We start from the raw sequence: 23,893 nt of genomic DNA, 5'->3' as shown, positions 1-23,893 counted from the left end.
TTAGCCACTAGTTCGTCCAATTGTTTGCCAAACAAATAGTCCCCTTGGAACGGCATGGACAGGAGTTTATTCTTGGACTGAACGTCCGCTGCCCATGGTTTTAACCATAGTGCCCTTCTTGTCGCGGCTGTTGCTGCCCCTGCTCTGGCCGCCAGCCTTACCGCATCCATAGATGCTTCGCAAACAAACTCCACTGCCAGCTGTACATCTTGTACAATTTTCAACAGTTCCGAACTTGCAAGGTCATCCAGAATATCCTTCTAGTTGCTGGCACCAGCCTCTTACTATTCTGGATGTTACTGCCATTGCTGACGCTGCTTTCAGGGAAGCCCCTGAAATTAAATGTTGCTTCCTTAGGCCCAGCTCAATCTTACGATCCATTGGATCTTTAAAGGCGTTGGCCTCTTCTAGTGGTAATGTCGTCTTTTTCGACAGCCTCGCCACCGCAGCATCTATTTTAGGTGCCTCCTCTCATGAGAGTACCTGCGTCTTGTCAAAAGGGTACATTTTGTTAACCTTCCCCGGAATAGCCACTCTTTTGTCTGGCTGTTTCCATTCTTCGGTTATTATGTCCCTTAGAGTTTGTGACAAGGGAAACGTTTTAGTTTTCTGTTTCCTATCCTTAAAAAGCATTTCCTGCAAACTCACATCCTCCTGTTTGTCCTCAATATTTAATGCTTTATAAATCCGGACCAGAAGGTTGTCAACCATGTCGGCATTAAAGTCTGAGTCCGACCTATCCTGCCCTGGATCATCCTCCTCTTCATCATCTAAGTCGCCTCCAAGCATACTAGCACCGGCCGCCGGCCCCGCTGTATCCTCTATGTCCTCATTTAGCACATAACTTTTCCGTTTAATGGGCGTTTTGCCCATATCCTCTTTAGGTGCAAACGTATCAGCTAGGGCCGTTTTCAACATTTGTACCAGGCTCGCCATTTGAGCCGGGGGAAACAGCTGAGGCGCCTTACAGCCTTCACATACAGCCCCCACGTGTTTGTCCGGCAGCGTCTTGTCACATGATGTACATTTGCTTTGCACAGATTTCTTCTGCTTGCTTTTCCCTTTATCCTTGCTAGACTCCGATCTACAATGACAACCAGTCACTAAGAACTATTTAACACAACACCGTGTGGACACCCTACACCCGCACATTGCTCACCCAGTTTTTGCGCCCGACTGCCTGTCTTCCTCCATAATTGGTAGTGCGCTTCCCTAAAACACACAGTCACGTCTAATGAAGTACTGCCACAATCAGTAACTTAAAGCATAATACAGCCGCAAGATACAACTCACCTCCGTGTCCGCGCAGATTTCGTCACGCCTGACCTGTCCAAAACCTAAGAAGCTAGCGTCCCCTGTAGCAGGTGTTCGCGCTCCCAGACCTCAGATCAGCGTGACACTGACCACCGCCGCTACGGCTATATCCCTGACGCGTACCGGAAGTCGCGCCCTAATGACGCGCTTCCTCCTGAGTACACGTAACGTGCACTACCCGGCGCCCGCCCTTAGCACAGAGCTAGGGCAGGGGAGCGCGTGCCGGCAAACAATACTGCATGGCTTAGTACCTCGCTCCCCTGGACGCCGCCGCACAGCTACCCCATGGGGCCCGCCTTCGGCATAATCAGAGCTTATGCTCTCCTTCTCCCCTGCATGAAGCCAAAGCAGCTGCCGGGAGCGACAGTCTGCAGCCTGAGGTGAGCTGGTGTCCACACACATGCACTACCCGGAAAGGAAAAAGACACTGGTGTATGGAGGAGGAGTCTTCTTATAGGAGCCAGAGGTCTTTTTTTCCTTTCCAAAAGCACTACCCAGCAGGGAGAAACCCATTCATGATGGCTGCCATGGCGGAGGCAGAGGAAAGACAGGGCTTAATGAGTCCACACACCAGCCTAGACCTATTTATCAATACACAGTGGGAAAGACAAAATAATGTGTAGTAAATTAAAAACATACAATAAACGGTCTGTTTGCTTTCCCTCACAATTACTGCCATGTTTCCCCATAGACGGATATTGCTGCTTATTTAGAAGTCATGTGTTACCATGAGACAAAAATCCACATGGGAGGGTGTCACTCTCACCCCACACAGCCTCCCTCCTACAATAGACCACACTGCTTTTCTGTGCTCGAAGCGACACAAGCACACTTCTAGCAGATGAAACCATCGTTATGAATCACTACCATGAGTCATGGTTAAATGATCTATAGTAACCTCATTGTGAAAACTCCTCCTCTGTCTCTCATGATTTTAAGTGAGCGTGTTATGTTAGGTCAACATTTATCAAGTAGATGTGAATCAGGGTGACAATGAGATCAACATGGTTGAAATACTGACATGCTAAGGTTGTCATCATTTACAACAGCTACATGAGAGATATGTTAACCTAATATTCTAGTCAGAGGCAGCCTCCCAGCCAAATGTCAGTGCTGCTAGCTCTGAGCTGCCCGCCCTGCGCTGCACCCACCCACTCACCCGCCCGCTGTAGCAGGGGCTGCGGCGCTGTACACTAGAAATAAGTGTGGCTGTCCATAAGAGAAATGGCCACTTGTGAAAAGGAGGGCTACCGAGCAGCAGCCCCTCCTCCCATGATCCTTTGCAGAGTCAGTTTAGCTCCAAGCACTGCAGTCACGCGGCTCACCATCACACTCCTCCTCCCAGTACGACTGCAACAGAAAACTTCATGGGCGGACTGTGGCACAGACCTGATCAATTTTTATAGTGAGTAAATGCAGCATCTGTGTATATTTAACACAAACATTTGCATGATCTTTTACTGAAGGGCACTCTGGTGGCAAAACATTATGGGCCCGATTGACATTCCCCTGCGCGTTCGCACAGGGGTGCGATGTTTAGCGACTGCACATGATCTTGTTCAGCCACTTTTTTCGAGTGGGTACGGTAAATTGATTATTCGCAAGCCTATTCGCACATAGCAGTGTCACAGCGGCAAGGGGTCACGCCCATGGGAATGGCCAGCATTTCCTAGGCGTTCCCATGGGAATGCACCTGTGATGCGGGTGCCGGTGGCGGGTAGCTGACATCAGCTGCCCGTCTGCTTCACGTACAGGGAAGCCACAGATCTAAGAAACCAGAGAGGTGTCTTAGATCTGCAAGCCCTGTAGAAAGTATCCGATGGGGCGCGGCATGAAACAGGCCCTTGCTCCGGGCACTGACAAATAGATACACCACGGAGTATAACAGCCATTAGAATAATTGAAACACCCCAACCACCCAATGGGTCATTCACTAGGCAGTCCCCCTCCTTGAAACGGGTAAGAGCCGCCACTGGTTAACGGTATAGTTAACAAATCATCTAGCATGTAACCAGCTTAAGACATTTCAAAATAAAAATATAAATTCATTTTACAGACTTTATTTCCTTTCATGTCCATGTGTATATGGAAAAAAAGCATGTGTGTGTGTGTGTGTGGGACGCACTGAAAATACCGCCATAATAGACACCCCCTCCCCCTATTCCTGTATGGCAGGCATGTCCAAACTATGGCCCTCCAGCTGTTGTGAAACTACAAGTCCCATCATGCCTTGCCACAGTTTTGCTAATAGGGAATGCTAAATCTATGGCAAGGCATGCTGGGATGTGTAGTTTCCTAACAGCTGGAGGGCCCCAGTTTGGACATGCCTGCTGTATGGGTAACGACAATGATGTGTTCTATAGAGAACATTTATACCACTTTCACACTGCCTACACGTTTTAAAAAACTGTATTTTGAAACGGGTCTGAGGCTTCACATTGCAGTAAATTACAGTTTTAAATACCGTTTAAATACCATTCACATCACTCAACCCGTTTAAACCCCTGAACACGTTTCAAGGCAGAATGCAGGGGACAGCCTATAACAGGTCTGTAATCAGTTGATTTTACTAAATACCATTTCAGAGGGGTTGGGATCATTTGGTCTATTGCATTATGGTCGAAAGTCATTAGGTCGAATCCATTAGGTCGACATGCTAAAAGGTCGACATGACTCTAGGTCGACATGGGAAAAGGTCGAAAGGTCATTAGTTCGACAAGGTCATTAGTTCGACAAGGTCATTAGTTCGACAAGGTCATTAGTTCGACATTGTCTATGTCGACATTCACAAGGTCGACATGGGGTTTTTCACTGTTTTTTTACCTGAATGTCAACACAGTCGACATGGACACAGTTTAAAGTGCACTGCATCGCTCGCTGCGCTCGCAATGCGTCGGGCACGGTGCCTCGCTACGCTCGGCACACTATTTTATTCTCCCACCACGCCCTAGTGGATGGTAGGGCATGAAATACCGCCTGTCGGCACATGTTGGCTCAAAAAACAGTGAAAAACTCCATGTCGACCTTGTGAATGTCGACATAGACAATGTCGAACTAATGACCTTGTCGAACTAATGACCTTTCGAACTAGAATCATGTCGACCTTTTCCCATGTCGACCTAGAGTCATTTTAGGTCGACCTAATTAGCATGTCGACCTAATGGATTTGACCTAATGACTGTCGACCATAATGCAGTAGACCAAATGACCGCATCCCTTTCAAAACCATTCTCACTGCATAAAAAAAAGGCTCTGAAACGTGTAGGACTCTGCTTTTCAAACGTTTTAAAATACCGGTTAACCGGTAAATGAACTCTGGTGCTTTCCCACTGCAGCCTTAAATGTTTTAAAATGGAAAAAAAAAAACTGCAATATACCATTTAACAAGTGCAGTGTGAAAGGGGTATTAGTCTAACCAGAACTGAGAACAGCTTTAACCCTATGTAGCGTAAAGAGAGAGTGAGCCTTAGGTCAGCCTTGAAAAAGCCGACAAAGGGCGAAATGCGCATCGGCACTTTACTCTGATATAGCCGTTATCTTACTAGTCAAATGTATTGAAATATAACTATGTGTTGACAATGTGGTAACCAGTGTTTGATGTTCTATAATAACACAGATCTGTGTATGTATATGCGGGGACAGTGAAGCGCACTGGAGATGCTGTAACGTACATGTAGTACAGAAACCAAACCTCCAACAGTGTGAGCTGCGAGCCAGCCACACCGCGTATAGCGCTACGGCGCCTGCACACTTGAAGTTATCAAAATAAATGGATATGTGTTAATAAAACTAACCTCATATGTATACATGCTGGGGGCAGTAGGGTACGCTTAAGAAAGTGCAACAGGTGCACAGCTAAGCAATCTAATCCCCAATCACGGGAACTACCAGTCAGTTAGACCGCATATAACGCTACGGTGTATGTACATCTTATTGATCATACCAGATGGATATGTGTTAATAAATACCTACCCAGGTGTGTACATGTGCGGGGGAGAGCAGGGTGCACTTGTAAACGGTGCATTATCTGCACAACGGAGTGACTAAATCCCCAATAACGGGAAGTATCAGCCAGTCATATCTTCTATAGCGCTACGGCGCCTGTACATCTGAAGTGACTCTAATAATTGTGTTACTGACACTCACATTACTGTGGATACGTGTGGGGGGCAGCAGGGTGTATTTGATACAGTGCAATACATGCACAGCATAGTGATCCAACTCCCAATAACGGGAACTGCTAGCCAGCCACATCACCTAATAGCACTACGGCGCCTGTACATCCTGAATGGTTATAACTGATGTATTTGCAGAATTAATACTTACCTCATTATATAAACATACGGGGGGCAGCAGAGTGTACCTGAGACAGTGCAATACACGCACTGCCCAGTGACTGAATCCCCTATAACGGGAACTGCCGGCTAGCCATATCTCCCATAGCGCTACGGCGCCAGCACATTTTAAGTGTCCATAAGAAACGGACTGGTATAATTCATATCTATCCTACTGTATATACTTGTGGAGGGTAGCAAAGTACAACTGGGACGGTCTATACACGTACAGCCCAGTGACTGAATCCCCATCAACGGGAACGGTCATCCAACTATACCCTCCATAGCACTACGACGCCTGTACATTTGAAGTGTTCATAACAGAAGGGACGGATAATACGGATACCCACCTTACTGTATACATATATGGGGGGCAGCAGAATGTACCTGAGAGGTTAAGATATACGCACAGCTGAATAACTGAGTCCCAACTAACGGGAATTGCCAGCCAGTTAGATCTTACACAGTGCTACAGCGCTTGCACATCTAAAGTGACTATGACAGACCAATATGTGTAAAGGATACTTACCTCATTGTACACATATGTAAAGGGCAGCAAGGTGTACTGGAGACTGTGCAATTTATGCACAGACTTGTAACCTAATACCGGCAATATCCCCTATAAAATCACATTAACACGTATGGGACTATAGATTTAATTTAATAGGAATTGTATTCAGAGGTAGTTCACCAGGCTATACGGCAGGTTACTACCCACTTTTCCCATTCATTCTCACATACGTGAGGCTTGATGTGCTGTAGAATATAAGCGACTGGAATTGATCTTGCTATATATAGAAGCCTATGTAAGCATCCCCCATTATATACGTGCTAACAAACACAATACAAGACACTGGTTACCAATTTGGGAATAAAACCCACTTATTTTGCATACATTTGTACTAAGACTATACCTGCATCAAAAGCAGAATTTATCGTACAACATCCTATACTGACGGCTAACAGAGAGTTATTTTAATCTTTCCTAAATTTCTTTTTCTCTATATCTACTATTTTCCTTATTTTAACATTTTCGCCATCACAATCCCTGATACAGGGTAACTAATCATCGGGTCAAGCATTATTGAATATTAAAAATTTATAATTACGACTGTAATTTGTAACATTAAATAAAGATTAAACAGAATTTTAGTCATCTTTTTGACATTGTGAATGAGGAGTGCGTCAACCCAGAACTGATTTGCTTTCTCTTTTCTACATAGTTAACCCTATGTAGACTGACCACATAAATTACCCGGTTGCTGACTGCATATTTCCATTTTTAGTTCACCAAAAACATCACTAGGTCTTTTGTTGTGTCTAAGCCAAACAAATTTTAGTAAAAGGAAGAGAAACATTTTAGTGGTAAATCTACAGAAGCTCTATAAACTAGGTAACCAAAAAAAAAAAAAAAATAAACTTTACTTTGACATATTACTGCAGGCAATAGCCCTTATTCAGATCTGATCGCAGTACAAATTTGTTCTCAAAATGGGCAAGACCATGGGCACTGCAGGTGGGGCAGATGTAACATGAATAGAGAGAGTTAGATTTGTGTGAGTTATTTTGTTTCTGTGCAGGGTAAATACTGGCTGCATTATTTTTACACCACAATTTAGATTTCAGTTTCAACACACTTCACCCAAATGTAACTCTCTGCACATGTTACATCTGCCCCACCTGCAGTGCACATCGTTTTGCCCATTTTGAGAACAAATTTGTACTGCGATCAGATCTGAATAAGGGCCAATGTTCTCACTGCAGGCAATGTTCTCACTGCATAAAAACCAGTGTTAAAAGGCAAAATACCGAGTAGAACCTCTTCACCCGGGAATTTGCCTTGCAGTGAGAACCGGGGACCGTCCAATACCGGGTAAAAGCCGTGTATTTCTCACTCGCAGTGAGAACATGATATTAGCAAACTGGCAAAAGTAGACAGTGATGTCCCTAATGGTTCTAATTTGTGAATAGTAACTTCTTTTATGCCTTTGGGAACCATTTAATTGTCACATGCAATGCCACAGAGGAAACCAACAAAACATAAACAAACTACATTTGACTGACATTTTTAGAATATGCCATAAATTCTATGTATCAATTCTCAATTAAGAAAGTGGGTTAAAGTTATTCACTAATGCAACAAAAAGCAGCCACATGCCAGGCAGAGTTTGTTCATATTAAAAAAAAAAAAAATTTGTCTGCCAGCTGCCATGGGTTAACAGAAGTACTGTCAATGCAACTAAATTTATACCCCTTTTACACCGCCGCAAAACCCTGGGTCTTTGTCGGGTCAGTGGTGGTGTAAATGGGATACGCCGTATCCATTTACATGAGACTTCTACCCAGGTCCTGACCAGGGTAGAACAAGGCTAGGACCTGGGTGGAGGGCAGTGTAAGTGGGTACGTCGGGTCATGCGACCCAGCTCCCATTTACATCAATGGGGGACGTACAACCTGCGGACCGCAGTGGGTTGGACGGGGGGGCACAGACTGTACTCTGCAGACAGCTGCGTAGGAGGTGAATAGATGCCTGTGTGCGCCATTCATTCACCTCCCGTACAAGGGCTGGGGGGTGCAGGGGGGCAGCCCAGCAGATTAGCTTAGTGCTGGGCTTGCCCCCAGCGCAGCGGTCCGGGTCCCGGCGATCGGCGCTTGTAGATGTTGTCATCTCCAAGCGGCGGCTCAGGAACCGCCTGCGCCGGGAGGGGGGGTGGCACTGGTGTAAAAGAGGCGAGTTCGCTGAAAATTCAGGCCCGCCGTAAAGTGCGCCCGGTGTCGTGCACACTGCAAATCGTCCGCACTGTTCTGGAGTAATAGGATCGACCCTATAGTGGGCGGGATTCTCCAATAACCCTGGCTGCATATCGCCAGCATTCGCATTGTTAATAATCGCATATGCAGTAACATATGCGATTATTAACGCAAAGGCGATGACCGGAGACGTGCAGCGGGTCCCCCCTGCTTTCGGGAACCCTCACCCGGCTGTGAGGGCTCCGCTACCTCCTCCCTGCACCCAGAAGTGGTGTAGGGAGGAGGAGGAGGTCACTGGTCCGGGCAGCACATAAGGAGGCTGCCTGGAAACAGGTGTGTGTGTGTGTGTGTGTGTGTGTGTGGTTATGCCATCTAGAACTGGCGTAACCCCCGCAGCGAAGACCCGGCAATGGGGCTTTGCTGCATATGAAAATGCAGTAAAAAAAACAAAACCCTGAAAACAAGGTTTTTTCTGCATTTTTAGTTTGGTGCATCTCGCCCAATGTATGATTGCCATCACCTGTTTTAAACAAGATAAGCACAGGTGATGGTAATCATTAACATGGAAGTCCAGGAACAGAGCATGGTGTCCCTCCTGGATAGGGTCAGGTGGAGGTAAGTAGCAGCATAACTGATGAGCCATAGCTTTTGATCTCCCACCATATGGCATTACACTCCAGGCTACATAAATAGATTACTGCCCAAAATAAGTACATCTTCTACATAGTCTTGCCAATACTAGGAACTACTATCGAGTGAACATGAAAGATAAAGCCAAAAATAACGTGTAGCCAATGAGCAACCGCAGTTATCCGTTGCGTCAGTGACGCCAGGAACACAGAGAGCAGCGTCACACAGCATTAAACTCTGCAAACTCTTTCCATCATAGAGCAGCGCACAATACCGACTCTAGGAGTTGCGGCTATAAAGACATACACTCACCCGGATTGGGAGTGTAAAATAGGAGACTGTGGTGTCGGCTGCCGCGGAACAACTGCGTCTGACGCTCGCGCCTCTACTGCCGGAGTGAGAAAGTGGAAGCAGCGAAGGGAGTGGCCGGCGGCGGCATCCTAGTAACAGGTGCAGGGGGCGGGGGCCGAGAGCATGTGTAGGGGGCGGTGTCGTATATCAGGTGAGGGAGGGTGTGAGCCGCACAGCAACCAGTCAGCTGTACGCAGTAGCGTCGGGAGCCTCTCGCAGATCACTGCTCAGTGACAGCGGCGTGTCACACTGCGACGTGTTACTCCCGGGTATCGGCACTGACCGCCCTGACCTCACCCGCCCCCGCCACGCCCGCCTCGCCTTCCTCTCCTGCTGCTGCTGCTGCGCAGAGTAATGTGTGTACACAGCGCTGACAGTGGGCGTCACCGGGTGACAGTAGTGACAGTTGAGAGACACTGGTGCTGATAGTCACGCGTTACTAGCGACTCACCAGCAGCACATACATCAGCAATTAATTGTGACAATTTTCAGATATGGAGATGATTGCCACAATTAATTTTAGATGTGTGGGCTCCCCCTTTTGGCAATCCCAATCAAAATCGCCAATCGATTTCTTAATCAGGTTCTTAAACATGTTTAATAATCTGGTATTATCTGCAGATCTTTTTTTATATGTGTGGGCATTCCCAATTCGTCTTCTTCATCTATTTACATTATGAACAGCAATCGATTGGGCAATTTGCAGATATGAAGATGCAATCTTTAGATGGAAAAATCTGCCGATCACTGAAATAAATCTGTAATGTGTGGGCAAAGTCAGATAGATTGTAAAATCCATTTATCTGGCCAAAAAAATCCCTGGATCTGGAAATCCATTAATTGTGATTGCTGATGTATGGGGCCCTTTACACGTGTCACAAGTAGTTCTATAAGCATTCTACACCGGAATGGGGGATGGCCACCGACAAACAATGATTCATATCATCATTTGTTTATGGTCGATGTAGAATACTTTTGCGATTGATGGGGAAGAACCAGATGGTTCCACTTAGGGATGGCCATCGTTGCCATTGCCATCCATGGCAATTCTGCAACTGGCCATCGATAGTGCTTAACTATGCAATGGATGACCATCGATATTTTTACATATCGATGGTCATCCATTGTGTTTGATTGATTGGCCTGTGGGCCAAACAAAACGCAGGGGCGGGGCTTCGCGGATGTCGGGGCGGAGCTATGCTCCGTGTCCCGACACTTTGAAAAAAATAAATAAAGCAAAACATAGTTTTGCTATTCCATCGATGGAGGGAAACCATCTGTTTCTCCCCCATCGATGGCAAAAGTATTCGACATCGGCCATGAACCATCGATGAAGGGAGAGAGCGGATATGGCTAAAAACCGGACCCAGACAAGACGCCGGACCGGACATCAAAATCTGTAGTCCGGAGCCTATAGTGTCCAGTCCAGGGTGTGTCCCGTTCTGGGGGTGTCCTGTCCAGGGAATTCATGTGACAACTGTCACTAGGAAGAGGAGGAGAGGCCTCCCTGTATGGTCCAGGCATGTAGCAAAAACCAAAACATTCTGGACCACACGAGGAGGCTGTAATCTCCCCTTCCCCATGTCACTGGTGAAAGCTATCACTGGCATACCTCCGGATAGGACACCGGTGAAAGCTATCACTGGCATACATACCCCCAGACAGGACACCCTTCCGACCCCCCCATACTTGCCTACCTGACCCTCTCCATGCGGGTGAAAATGCTCTGTTTCTGGACTTTCCTGGTAATGTCAGAATCAACTTTATTGGCCATGTGTGCTTGCGCACACTAGGAATTTTTTGTGGATATACAGTGCAGCATCAGCAGGGATGAAAAAGGGGGGGTGGGGGCATTACATACATTACATTGAGACATTACATGTGGGGAACGCAGCCCGCCGATCAGCACAGAACCTAGGCAGCCATCAGCGGCGCCACTGGTCGCTGAAGTAGCTGTGGAAGGTAGCAGTAACAGTATGAGCACAAACATTGCAATTTAAGCAGAGACAGTACAGTTATCACATAGGGGACACAGGGTTACATGTGGCTGAGTGCACAGATCCTAGGCAGCCATTTGCGGCGCCAACTTGTATCTTCCTGGGGTGGTGGTGGTGGTGATGGTGGCGGGGGGAGGGGGCAGAAAGAGTCAGTGAGGCCAGGGGAGAGTCAGTCAGGAAAGGGGGGTGGAGGGCTCGGGGGGCCTGCAGAGTTACCCGGGGCCGGTGCGGCCTGTCTGGGGGGGATCTTGCCAGATGTGGAGACCTGCCCTGCCCCCAAACGGTTACCCGGACAAATGTTCAGATGGTGCTGCCGGTGGTGGGTTGCTGCCAGGGGGGGAGAAGATGATGCTACTGCGGGTGGGGGGGCCGCGCTGCCCGATGGTGCTGCTGGGGGGGGGGGCCGCAGTGCTGCTCGATGGTGCTGGTGCTGCAGGCGGGAGCACAGCTCTGTCCGCCTCCGGCCGTGTGCTGCTGGGGGGGGGGGGGCCCGCAGTGCTGCTCGATGGTGCTGGTGCTGCAGGCGGGAGCACAGCTCTGTCCGCCTCCGGCCGGGTGCTGCTGGGGGTGGGGGCCCGCAGTGCTGCTCGATGGTGCTGGTGCTGCAGGCGGGAGCACAGCTCTGTCCGCCTCCGGCCGGGTGACGCCGCATCCTGCGCCGAGGGGACACGGTGCTCACTTCTCACCCTCTCCCGCCGCAGGTCACCTCCGACCGCCTCCTCTGCTCTGATCTTGACGACCGCCTCCTCCTCTCTGCCCGCCGCTGCCGCCACGCTGCTCCGGAGGCCGGGGGTATGGATTTCTCCTGCCGCAGGTCACCTCCGTTCTGCTCCCACCGGCCGCCTCCTCTTGTCTGCCCGCCGCTGCCGCCACGCTGCTCCAGAGGCCGGGGATGGTGGAGCTCCGTGGATGGGAGATCGGAGCTCCACGTGATGCGACCATCCCCGGCCACCACCGGAAGTACTAACTAGTTCTGCATATGTGCATAATGCAGAACAAAGGGGGTGGTGGTCCATGTATGAAGTCCAGGAGCAGAGCATTTTCCCCCGCATGGAGAGGGTCAGGTAGGCAAGCATGCCAGCTCTGTGCTGCCCGGACACAGGTGAGGGGGGGGCGGGGGGCAGGGCGGGCGGCGGGGGGGGGGGGTCACGTTAGAAACCTATGGGTTTCTATGGGGCATCACCAGATTTTTCAGGCTAAGAGCATCCCAAAATGTGGTAAAAACCCTGATAACTGGGATTTTACAGCATTTTTAGTTTAGAGAATCTCCCCCTTATCAGCCTGTCTCCGTCGCAGAGTTGTCAAAGGGTCAGACCACCTAACATTTGCACAGACTGGTAAAATCATTAGATAGTGAGTGAATTGTATATGGATGTGCGACAGGATAGCGTATAGCGATATTTTCACAATTCATTCTCACAGTTAAAATTTGCAGGTAAGCATTGAATCAGGACCTAGATAAGCATCGGTATCATGTGGGACATTGATGTTTCTTAAGTATCGATGTTCCGGAGATATCTGTATTTTGCCATGATAGAAGATTTTTGTAAGCACTTTGTGGTTTGGAACCATATTTTTTTAAACACAATTTTAAAAATAGTTAGTTCTTTTTTAATATAATGAAATAAAAATTTAATTAATTTTGAATCTATCATGTGGAATCTGATAAACCACAATCTGCATATGCACTTTCTAAATATGTGTGAATATATATATATATATATATATATATATATATACATTTATATATATATATAAATATATATATATATAAAGTCCGATGTGTCGGCACTCTCCCCGCAATAAGCTTGATAACCAGCCCCGGGTGCCCTCTTGGGTAGACCGGTAATCTAGAAAGCACGAAGGTAGCGGCACTCACGGGAAATAATGGACACGTACTCAGCGAATTGCTTAACGTTTCAAATCTTGTTAGGATTTTTCATCAGAATATATATATATATATATATATATATATATATATATATATACACACATTATAGTTATTCTCCATGTTTCTATTTAGAGCAAAAAAAAAACGGAAATTCCGGGTATATGGAACGCCATTTTGAAATAACGGCAATGCGCATGCGTGGCTGGTGGCAGGTGCCGCGGATGGACATAATTATCAGGCTGTTCAATACAGCCTGCAGATGGTCCGGGGTGTACGCTATTGAAAAAGGATTACTCCGAAACATGTTTAGCGTGAACTGAACTTGTGGACCCAGAGCAGGACGGACATAATTATTTCACAATTTTCAATAAATTGCTAAACCATCTGCACTAAATAGTGTTGTATCTTCCCTTGGCAATATTTGCTGTGTGAGCTACATAAAGCCAAGGTTTCTTCCACAGATTTAACACGTTGAATTGAGAACTGAAATTTCCTTAAAGGGACAGTATTTGTTTGATTTTTCTTCTTACACACATGGTGTTAATTGGGAGCTCTTTACTGATTGTGTGCACATTCTTTTTACAATGTGTAATGGGCATATTGGTGCAATGTGTAATGGGCATTATGGTGTATGGCCTGATGTGTAATGGGCATTATGGTGCGTGACATAATGGGGGAAATTTACTAATATGAAAAACCGAGTTTTTCGTATTAGTATTTTCCCTACGACTGCATACGACTGTTTCAGTCGTATGCAAAGTCGTGTTCCGGAGGGTCATTTACAAAGCAGTCAGATACGACTGCTTTGTAACCCACCGATGTCGTAGGAATTCGTATTAGCGGCCGTATATACGGCTGCTAATACAAATTATTTGTAGCAGTCTGCACGGATCAGTCAGATCCGTGCAGGCTGCAAGGTGTAAAAAAAAATTAAATAAATAAATAAATAAAAAAAAACGGCGTGGGGTCCCCCCCACAGCCGAAACCAGCACCAGGCTGACAGAGCCTGGAGCCGGTAATTAAAAATCAGGGAACCCGACAAATAGGGGTTCCCTGATTTTTAACAACCAGCCCCAGGCTCCTGCTCTGGGGCTGGTTCCCAAAATACGGGGGACAAAATGACTAGGGGTCCCCCGTATTTTAAGAACCAGCCCCAGGCAAAACCAGCCAGCAGGGTAATGCCACAGCCGGGGGGAGACATTTTTTTTGCAAGTCCCCCCGGCCAAAGCATTAACCCTACTGACCAGTCAGCCTGGCCAGGGGCCCTGGGGGAGTGGGGACCCCCCCAAAAAAAAGGGTTCCCCCCCTCCAGGACTTACCTGACCAGGCTGAAGCCTGGTGCTGTCCTCGATGCCCCTGGGCGGTGGGCATCGAGCTGATAGTGGTGTAAAAAATAGAACAAACTATTGTTTTTTACTGTGGCACTACAAGTGCCAGCAGGCCTCCCCAGCAAGCTGGGACTTGGAGAACCACAAGTCCCAGCCTGCTGGACATTAAAGGGCCCGCTGGGTCTTGTAGTGCCACAGTAAAAAAAATAGTTAAATAAAACACACTGACACCCATTTTAAATAAAAGTTTAATACACACATTACACACATACTGATACTTACCTATCTTGATCCCGTTGGTAGGTCGCTGGCTCCGGTGTCGGCGGCTCCGTGTCGGCGGCTCCGTGTCGGCGGCTCCGGGGACGGCGTCCTGTCCGAGGATAATCCATGTTGGACCTGTGGAAGGAAATCCTACTTACCCAGGTCCTCCATGGATGGTCTTCTTTCTTCATCTGTCGACATCCAGGTCTTCTGGCAGCTGCTGACGACTTCCAGCAGCTGCCGGCATCTCCCGCGACGCTCCCCGGCTTTCAGAGCCGGAGAGATCCTTCCTCTTCGGCGTCTGGGCTCAGAATGAATTCTGGCCAATCAGGAGCCGCCTAGTCGCCTAGCGGCCAATCAGGAAAGACCTTTCCTGATTGGCCGCTAGTCGGCTCCTGATTGGCCAGAATTCATTCTGAGCCCAGACGCCGAAGAGGAAGGATCTCTCCGGCTCTGAAAGCCGGGGAGCGTCGCGGGAGATGCCGGCAGCTGCTGGAAGTCGTCAGCAGCTGCCAGAAGACCTGGATGTCGACAGATGAAGAAAGAAGACCATCCATGGAGGACCTGGGTAAGTAGGATTTCCTTTCACAGGTCCAACATGGATTATCCTCGGACAGGACGCCGTCCCCGGAGCCGCCGACACGGAGCCGCCGACACGGAGCCGCCGACACCGGAGCCAGCGACCTACCAACTGGATCAAGATAGGTAAGTATCAGTATGTGTGTAATGTGTGTATTAAACTTTTATTTAAAATGGGTGTCAGTGTGTTTTATTTAACTATTTTTTTTACTGTGGCACTACAAGACCCAGCGGGCCCTTTAATGCCCAGCAGGCTGGGATTTGTGGTTCTCCAAGTCCCAGCTTGCTGGGGAGGCTTGCTGGCACTTGTAGTGCCACAGTAAAAAACAATAGTTTGTTCTATTTTTTACACCACTATCAGCTCGATGCCCACCGCCCAGGGGCATCGAGGACAGCACCAGGCTTCAGCCTGGTCAGGTAAGTCCTGGAGGGGGGGACCCCTTTATTGGGGGGGTCCCCACTCCCCCAGGGCCACTGGCCAGGCTGACTGGTCGGTAGGGTTAATGCTTTGGCCGGGGGGACTTGCATAAAAAGTCTCCCCCCGGCTGTGGCATTACCCTGCTGGCTGGTTTTGCCTGGGGCTGGTTCTTAAAATACGGGGGACCCCTAGTCATTTTGTCCCCCGTATTTTGGGAACCAGCCCCAGAGCAGGAGCCTGGGGCTGGTTGTTAAAAATCAGGGAACCCCTATTTGTCGGGTTCCCTGATTTTTAATTACCGGCTCCAGGCTCTGTCAGCCTGGTGCTGGTTTCGGCTGTGGGGGGGACCCCACGCCGTTTTTTTTTATTTATTTATTTATTTAATTTTTTTTTACACCTTGCAGCCTGCACGGATCTGACTGATCCGTGCAGACTGCTACAAATAATTCGTATTAGCAGCCATATATACGGCCGCTAATACGAATTCCTACGACATCGGTGGGTTACAAAGCAGTCGTATCTGACTGCTTTGTAAATGACCCTCCGGAACACGACTTTGCATACGACTGAAACAGTCGTATGCAGTTGTAGGGAAAATACTAATACGAAAAACTCGGTTTTTCATATTAGTAAATTTCCCCCATTATGTCACGCACCATAATGCCCATTACACATCAGGCCATACACCATAATGCCCATTACACATTGCACCAATATGCCCATTACACATTGTAAAAAGAATATGCACACAATCAGTAAAGAGCTCCCAATTAACACCATGTGTGTAAGAAGAAAAATCAAACAAATACTGTCCCTTTAAGGAAATTTCAGTTCTCAATTCCACGTGTTAAATCTGTGGAAGAAACCTTGGCTTTATGTAGCTCACACAGCAAATATTGCCAAGGGAAGATACAACACTATTTAGTGCAGATGGGGCTGGTTGTTAAAAATCAGGGAACCCCTATTTGTCGGGTTCCCTGATTTTTAATTACCGGCTCCAGGCTCTGTCAGCCTGGTGCTGGTTTCGGCTGTGGGGGGGGACCCCACGCCATTTTTTTTTTTATTTATTTAATTTTTCTATGGTACTTGTGTATTTTGGCGGCGCCCCCGATGTCCGTCGTACGACGAACAGATCGCATCGCATCGCATGCCATGCACCCGATGGCATGCGATGCGATGCGACGCGATTTTGACCCCCTATACGACCAAAAATCGTATAAGCACCCTAAAGGGTGCTTTTGAGCACCCAAATGGGTGCTTACAATGTTAAATGCACCCCCACACCACTCCCCACTATAAACGTGAACCCGAAGCGTGGCGAGCGCAGCGAGCCCGCGAGGGGCGTCGGTACGCGTCCTACGACCTTTTCATACCCCCACTATCCACGTCGGCGTGGAGTTGAGAATAGAATAGTGTGGCGAGCGCAGCGAGCCACCGAGCCCGAAGCGTGGCGAGCGCAGCGAGCCCCGCGGGGGGACGCGGATACCTTCACAGTTATACGCGTCCCCTCGCGGGCTTCACAGGTGTCCGTGGCGACGCCTTTACCTGTGAAGCCCGCGAGGGGACGCGTTTACCTGTGAAGGTAGCCGCGTCCCCTCGCGGGGCTCGCTGCGCTCGCCACGCTTCGGGCTCGGTGGCTCGCTGCGCTCGCCACACTATTCTATTCTCAACTCCACGCCGACGTGGATAGTGGGGGTATGAAAAGGTCGTAGGACGCGTACCGCCGCCCCTCGCGGGCTCGCTGCGCTCGCCACGCTTCGGGTTCACGTTTATAGTGGGGGGTGGCGTGGGGGTGCATTTAACATTGTAAGCACCCATTTGGGTGCTTAACATTGTATAAGCACCCATTAGGGTGCTTATACAATGTTTAATCGCATCGCATCGTATGGCATCGTATGCCATGTACAATGGCATACAATTTCAAAATTGTATGCCATCGTGCACTATCGTACGATATCGCGTCGCATCGCATACCATCGTATGTGTTATGGTATGCGATGCGATGGGCGCCGCCAAAATACACAAGTACCTTTTCTATTTTTTTTACACTGAAGCCTGCACGGATCTGACTGATCCGTGCAGGCTTAAAGCAAATAGAACAGGAAAATGGTGTTCTATTTTCCTGTCGTATTTGCATGCCTGTTTTACACCACTAAGCAGCCTTATTATCAGTACGGCTGCTTAGTAAATCAGAAACCACCATTCTTTTGAATGGTGATTTCTGTCGTATCCTATCGATGGTGTAGACATTTAATTTTATAACTGAGAAAAAAAGTTGTGTACCTTCACCTCTAAGCGCACTCTGTTCCCTTTTTTTGTATCTCTATCTGTCTTGAGTCCCGGCTAACAGGGGACTTTCAGAGTTGCTGCTATTCACTATTAGGGCGCGGACAGTTAGGTACTTTCCATTTTCTCATATATATATATATATATATATATATATATATATATATATAGGTTGTTAGCGCTTGATTCAGACCCGTTCACCCGTTCACTAGGCAGCATACACTCACCTAGCGAGTAGGTGCCGCCCCGATGAACTGTGGTTACACCCACTTTATGGGCGCCAGCGTTGCTCCACTGCACAGGCGTCCCAGTTCCAGTGCTCAATTGGGGAAATTTACTAAGATGTGTATTCTACTTCATGTGATGTTGCTATGGGCAACCAATCAGATCATGTTTACTATATTCTAGAGCAGGGCTGGGCAACACCGGCCCTCCAGATGTTAATGAACTACACATCCCAGGATGCTTTGCATTAGTTTTGCTATGTGGCCATGCTGAAACTGATGCAAGGCATGCTGGGATGTGTAGTTCATTAACATCTGAAGGGCCGGTGTTGCCCAGCCCTGTTCTAGAGGGTGCTAAATAACTAAGAAGTAGATTCTGATTGGTTGCCCCAAGCAACATCACATGAAGTAGAATACACATCTTAGTAAATTTCCCCCAATATGTTGGGAGGTATGCCTGTCAATAAGTAGAAGGGTAGTATAGATAAGCAAATCAAAATAGCAGGGTAAACCTAGGGATGGCCATCGACTATCGATGTTCCCAAAACATCGATGGTTGGGACCTAGTGCTCGATGTTTTGGGCATCGATAGTGGATGGTTGAATAGTTATATGCCATCGAGGGATGGCTTCCGATGGTAAAAGTTGGGTTCACATGCACTCTGCGTGCGCAGCGTCATTGCGTCCAACTGCGTCGCTGCGGGCGGCCCGCCCCCGCCGGGAGGTGCGCGAATGCGCAAAAGAAACTTAAACTGGATTGATGGCTAAAGTTTCTTCTGCGCATGCGAACGGATCCCGGCCGGGCAGGCTGCCCGCAGCGACTCGTCCCGTTGCTCTGCACATGCGCGGCTAAGCGATGGCAGGAAACATCGATGGTGTGAAGTACAATGTTTTATAGCCATCGATGGTTCCTGTTTATAGCCATCGATGGTGTGAGGTAGAATGGTTTATAGCCATCGATGGTTCCTGCTCTAGAAGCCATCGATGGGGGATGTGCCGACAGCCATCTCTAGGTAAACCACAAAATACTGCACCATACTGGAGCGGAATGGGATCATTCGTCAGACTGCATTTAGGTCTACAGTCATTAGGTCGACCCCACTAGGTCGACTGGCAGGAAGGTCGACCTGACTTAAGGTCGACATGGGCCAAGGTCGACATGACTTAAGGTCGAATTTGCATAAAGGTCGACATGAGGAATGTCGACTGGTCGTAAGGTCGACATGGGTTTTTCACTGTTTTTTGATCCGAATGACGACACAGTCGACATGGACACAGTTGGCAATGAGAATCGGACCCTCGCATCGCTCGCTTCGCTCGCAATGCTTCGGGCACGGTGCCTCGCTGCGCTCGGCACACTATTTTATTCTCCCACCACGCCCTAGTGGATGGTAGGGCATGAAATACCACCTGTCGGCACATGTCGGCTCAAAAAACAGTGAAAAACCCATGTCGACCTTATGACCAGTCGACCTTCCTCATGTCGACCTTTATGCAAATTCGACCTTAAGTCAGGTCGACCTTCCTGCCAGTCAACCTAGTGGGGTCGACCTAATGACTGTAGACCTAAGTTAATTCTAATAGATGACCGCATCCCACTGGAGCACAAGTGGTAATTAAATTCTAAGCACATTTTGAGCTAAGGAGCATGTTTTAATATCAAAGTCCCAGGTACAGATCATATGCTGCAAGAGCAGGCAATTTGCACAAATTAAGGGATTTACTAAAATGGGAGTTCTATTGAAGATGGGATGTTGGCCATAGCAACCAATCCAAAGAATATATGTCTTATTTATTTATTACCTGCTAGAATATAATACATAGAATATGATTGGTTGCCCATAGCAACATTCCGGGCGAAATGTAATAGGGTGCGGTTTTTTTTTTTTTTGCGATTTTTCCCGCAAAATATGCCGTTTTCGCCCATTTCCCGAAAATCGCATATTTTATAGGGTGCGATTTGCGGGAAAAATCGCATTTTTTAAAGGTGCGATTTTTAGTTAGACTAAAAATCGCATCCAGATGTTTTCCCATTAAAAAGGATAGAAGTCGCATATTTAATGGGTTGCGATTTTTAGTAAAGCTTACTAAAAATCGCAAAAAAAATAGACCAGGTTCTGCCTGGCGCTTTTATCAGAAACATGCACAGATCATTGAGATCTGTGCATGGTTCTGTTGTAAAAAAATAGTTAAAAAAAAAAAAAAGAAAAAAAACGGCGTGCGGTCCCCGCCCTAAGCATAACCAGCCCCGGGCTCAAAAAGCCGGTGCTGGTATAATAAAATCAAAGGAACAATCAAGTTGGGGTTCCCTGGATTTTATAAAACCAGCACCAGGCTCAAGGTCCGGCGCTGGTTCCCAAAATACGGGGGACAAAATGACTAGGGGTCCCCCGTATTTTAAGAACCAGCACCGGACACAACCAGCCAGCAGGGTAATGCCACAGCCGGGGGGAGACTTTTTATACAAGTCCCCCCGGCCAAAGCATTAACCCCCTGGCTGGTCAGCATGGGCAGGGGTCCTGGGGAAGTGGGGATCCCCCCAATGAAGGGGTCCCCCCCCTCCAGGACTTACCAGCCCATGCTGATAGTCCGGGGCTGTCCTCCATGCCCCTGGGCTGTGGGCATGGAGCTGATGCTTTGTGTAAAAAAAAGAATGTAAACTATTGTTTTACACTGGCGAACTATCAGTCCCAGCAAGCCTACCCCGCATGCTGGGACTTGGGGAACCACAAGTCCCAGCATGCGGGGCATTAAAGTGCCCGCTGGCACTTGTAGTTCTGCAGTGTAAAAAATAGTGCACAAAATCACACTGACACCCTGTGAAATAAAACTTTAATACACACAAAACACACTGATACTTACCTACCTTGAGCCCGTAGGTCGGTCCCTGGATCCTGGATTCTTCCTCCGGGGCTCCAGGGCAGAAGAGTCCGGTTCCAGGGCCTTGGTCCTGGTTCCGGGGCTGGTCCTGGGGTTCCGGGGCTCCTGCCGTGAAGAATCCGGGGTCCGGGATCTGTGGTAGTCCAGAGGGGTACCTAAGGAGGAAAATCCTACTCACCTGCTCCCCGGCGGCGACCTCCGGTGACAGCGCTGCTCCCGAATGGTACCCGGCTTCAAGGAGTTGGTCCGGCGCTGAGATGTTTCCTCTTCGCCGTCTGTGAACAGAATGATTTCTCGGCCAATCAGGAGCCGAGAAACTCGGCTCCTGATTGGCCAGAAATCATTCTGAATATAGACGCCGACGGAGTAACATCTCTGCTCTGGATGCGCTGAGATGTTACTCCGTCGGCGTCTGTATTGAAGCCGGGTACCATTCGGGAGCAGCGCTGTCACCGGAGGTCGCCGCCGGGGAGCAGGTGAGTAGGATTTTCCTCCTTAGGTACCCCTCTGGACTACCACGGATCCCGGACCCCGGATTCTTCACGGCAGGAGCCCCGGAACCCCAGGACCAGCCCCGGAACCAGGACCAAGGCCCCGGAACCGGACTCTTCTGCCCTGGAGCCCCGGAGGAAGAATCCAGGATCCAGGGACCGACCTACGGGCTCAAGGTAGGTAAGTATCAGTGTGTTTTGTGTGTATTAAAGTTTTATTTCACAGGGTGTCAGTGTGATTTTGTGCACTATTTTTTACACTGCAGAACTACAAGTGCCAGCGGGCACTTTAATGCCCCGCATGCTGGGACTTGTGGTTCCCCAAGTCCCAGCATGCGGGGTAGGCTTGCTGGGACTGATAGTTCGCCAGTGTAAAACAATAGTTTACATTCTTTTTTTTACACAAAGCATCAGCTCCATGCCCACAGCCCAGGGGCATGGAGGACAGCCCCGGACTATCAGCATGGGCTGGTAAGTCCTGGAGGGGGGGGACCCCTTCATTGGGGGGGTCCCCACTTCCCCAGGATCCCTGCCCATGCTGACCAGCCAGGGGGTTAATGCTTTGGCCGGGGGGACTTGTATAAAAAGTCTCCCCCCGGCTGTGGCATTACCCTGCTGGCTGGTTGTGTCCGGTGCTGGTTCTTAAAATACGGGGGACCCCTAGTCATTTTGTCCCCCGTATTTTGGGAACCAGCGCCGGACCTTGAGCCTGGTGCTGGTTTTATAAAATCCAGGGAACCCCAACTTGATTGTTCCTTTGATTTTATTATACCAGCACCGGCTTTTTGAGCCCGGGGCTGGTTATGCTTAGGGGGGGGACCGCACGCCGTTTTTTTTCTTTTTTTTTTTTACAACCAAAATCGCATATATGAAAATGCGCACATTTTCAGGACTGAAAATGCGCACATTTTCAGGACTAAAAATCGACCTAAATCGCGGAAAATCGCATTTTTTGCCGCTAATTCGCATCTCATTACATATGCGAATTAGCATCTAAAAATGCGATTTTTAAAGGTGCGATTTCTGGCGAGTTTGGAACTCGTCCAAAAATCGCAGCCTATTACATTTCGCCCTCCATCTTCTATAGAAAACACTAAGAGGCTGATTCTCAGTTGCATGCAAAGAGATCTAACTTCCATAGTTGCAGGCAGCCATGGAAGTCTGACCAACTACAAAATGCTGATGCACACATGTATAGGGCTATTGCAGAGGTTTGTGCATCTGCAGGTGGAAAGGTGTGCTGCTCATTGATTTTATTGCAGCTGTGGCTATTGTTATCATTAGTGTCTGCACTTGCACCAACCCAATAATGTGAGAAAGAAATTCATCAAAGCAGGCTTTCCTTCCATACACTCTATATTATATGAAGATTTTATGGTTCCGAGCCTTGAAATTGTTCAAAATATCATCAAAATATCATCTAGTGCAGGCATGTCCAAAGTCCGGCCCGGGGGGCCAATTGCGGCCTGTGCTGTCATTTCAAGCTGCCCGCAGCCTCCAGCCAGAAGCGGGTGGAGCATCAGATGCGGAACACACAGCACTAAAGGTGGGGCCCCGGCGAGTGTGCCTTACCTTGCGGTCTGCAGCAGTGAGGAGGTGCCAGCCGCCACAGTGAGATGTGTTTGCAGGTGCAATTGTATATCACCCTCCTCCGCAATCACAGTGACAGCCGTATGTGGGGAGGGGGTGCAGCAAGGGGGAAGCTTCCTCCCATAACATGCAGAGTGGCGGAGGGGGGGAGCCGAAGCATCACCTGTCCTTGTAGTGCCTGCTTGCCTCTCTGCCCTCTGGCTCACACAAGGGGCTGGGAAACATACAGAGAAGGGAGGGGGCAGGCAGGGGGACATGCAGTCAGTGGGGGCAGAGTGGGGGACATACAGTGAATGAGGGGTCAGGCTTGTGGACATACAGTGAATGGAGGCAGTAATGGACATTCAGAGAAGGGGGGGCAGGCTGTGGGACAAAGTGAATGGGAGTCATACAGTGAATGGGAGTCATACAGTGAATGGGGGCAGATTGGGGGACATAAAGTGAATGGAGGGTCAGGCTTTGGGACATGCAGTGAATGGAGGCAGTGATGGACATTCAGAGAAGGGGGGACAGGCTGGGGGACAGAGTGAATTAATGCAGAGTAGGGAACATACAGTGAATGGTGGACA

General features: G+C 48.5%; 1 protein-coding gene across 1 annotated transcript in view; it reads right to left on the bottom strand.

Moving 5' to 3' along the window:
* The window catches only part of ACSBG2 (acyl-CoA synthetase bubblegum family member 2), a 37,298-nt gene extending 27,732 nt beyond the window's left edge, over nucleotides 1-9,566 (bottom strand). Inside the window, exon 1 of the mRNA XM_083179181.1 lies at nucleotides 9,342-9,566. The gene's annotated coding sequence lies outside the window, so the exon portion shown is untranslated. The remainder of the gene's footprint in view (nucleotides 1-9,341) is intronic.
* Nucleotides 9,567-23,893: the final 14,327 nt, after the last annotated feature.

This window comes from Crinia signifera, chromosome 1, assembly GCF_055691185.1.
Source record: "Crinia signifera chromosome 1, ASM5569118v1, whole genome shotgun sequence".
NCBI classification, from domain to species: domain Eukaryota; kingdom Metazoa; phylum Chordata; class Amphibia; order Anura; family Myobatrachidae; genus Crinia; species Crinia signifera.
This window is presented reverse-complemented; position numbering and strand designations above follow the sequence as displayed.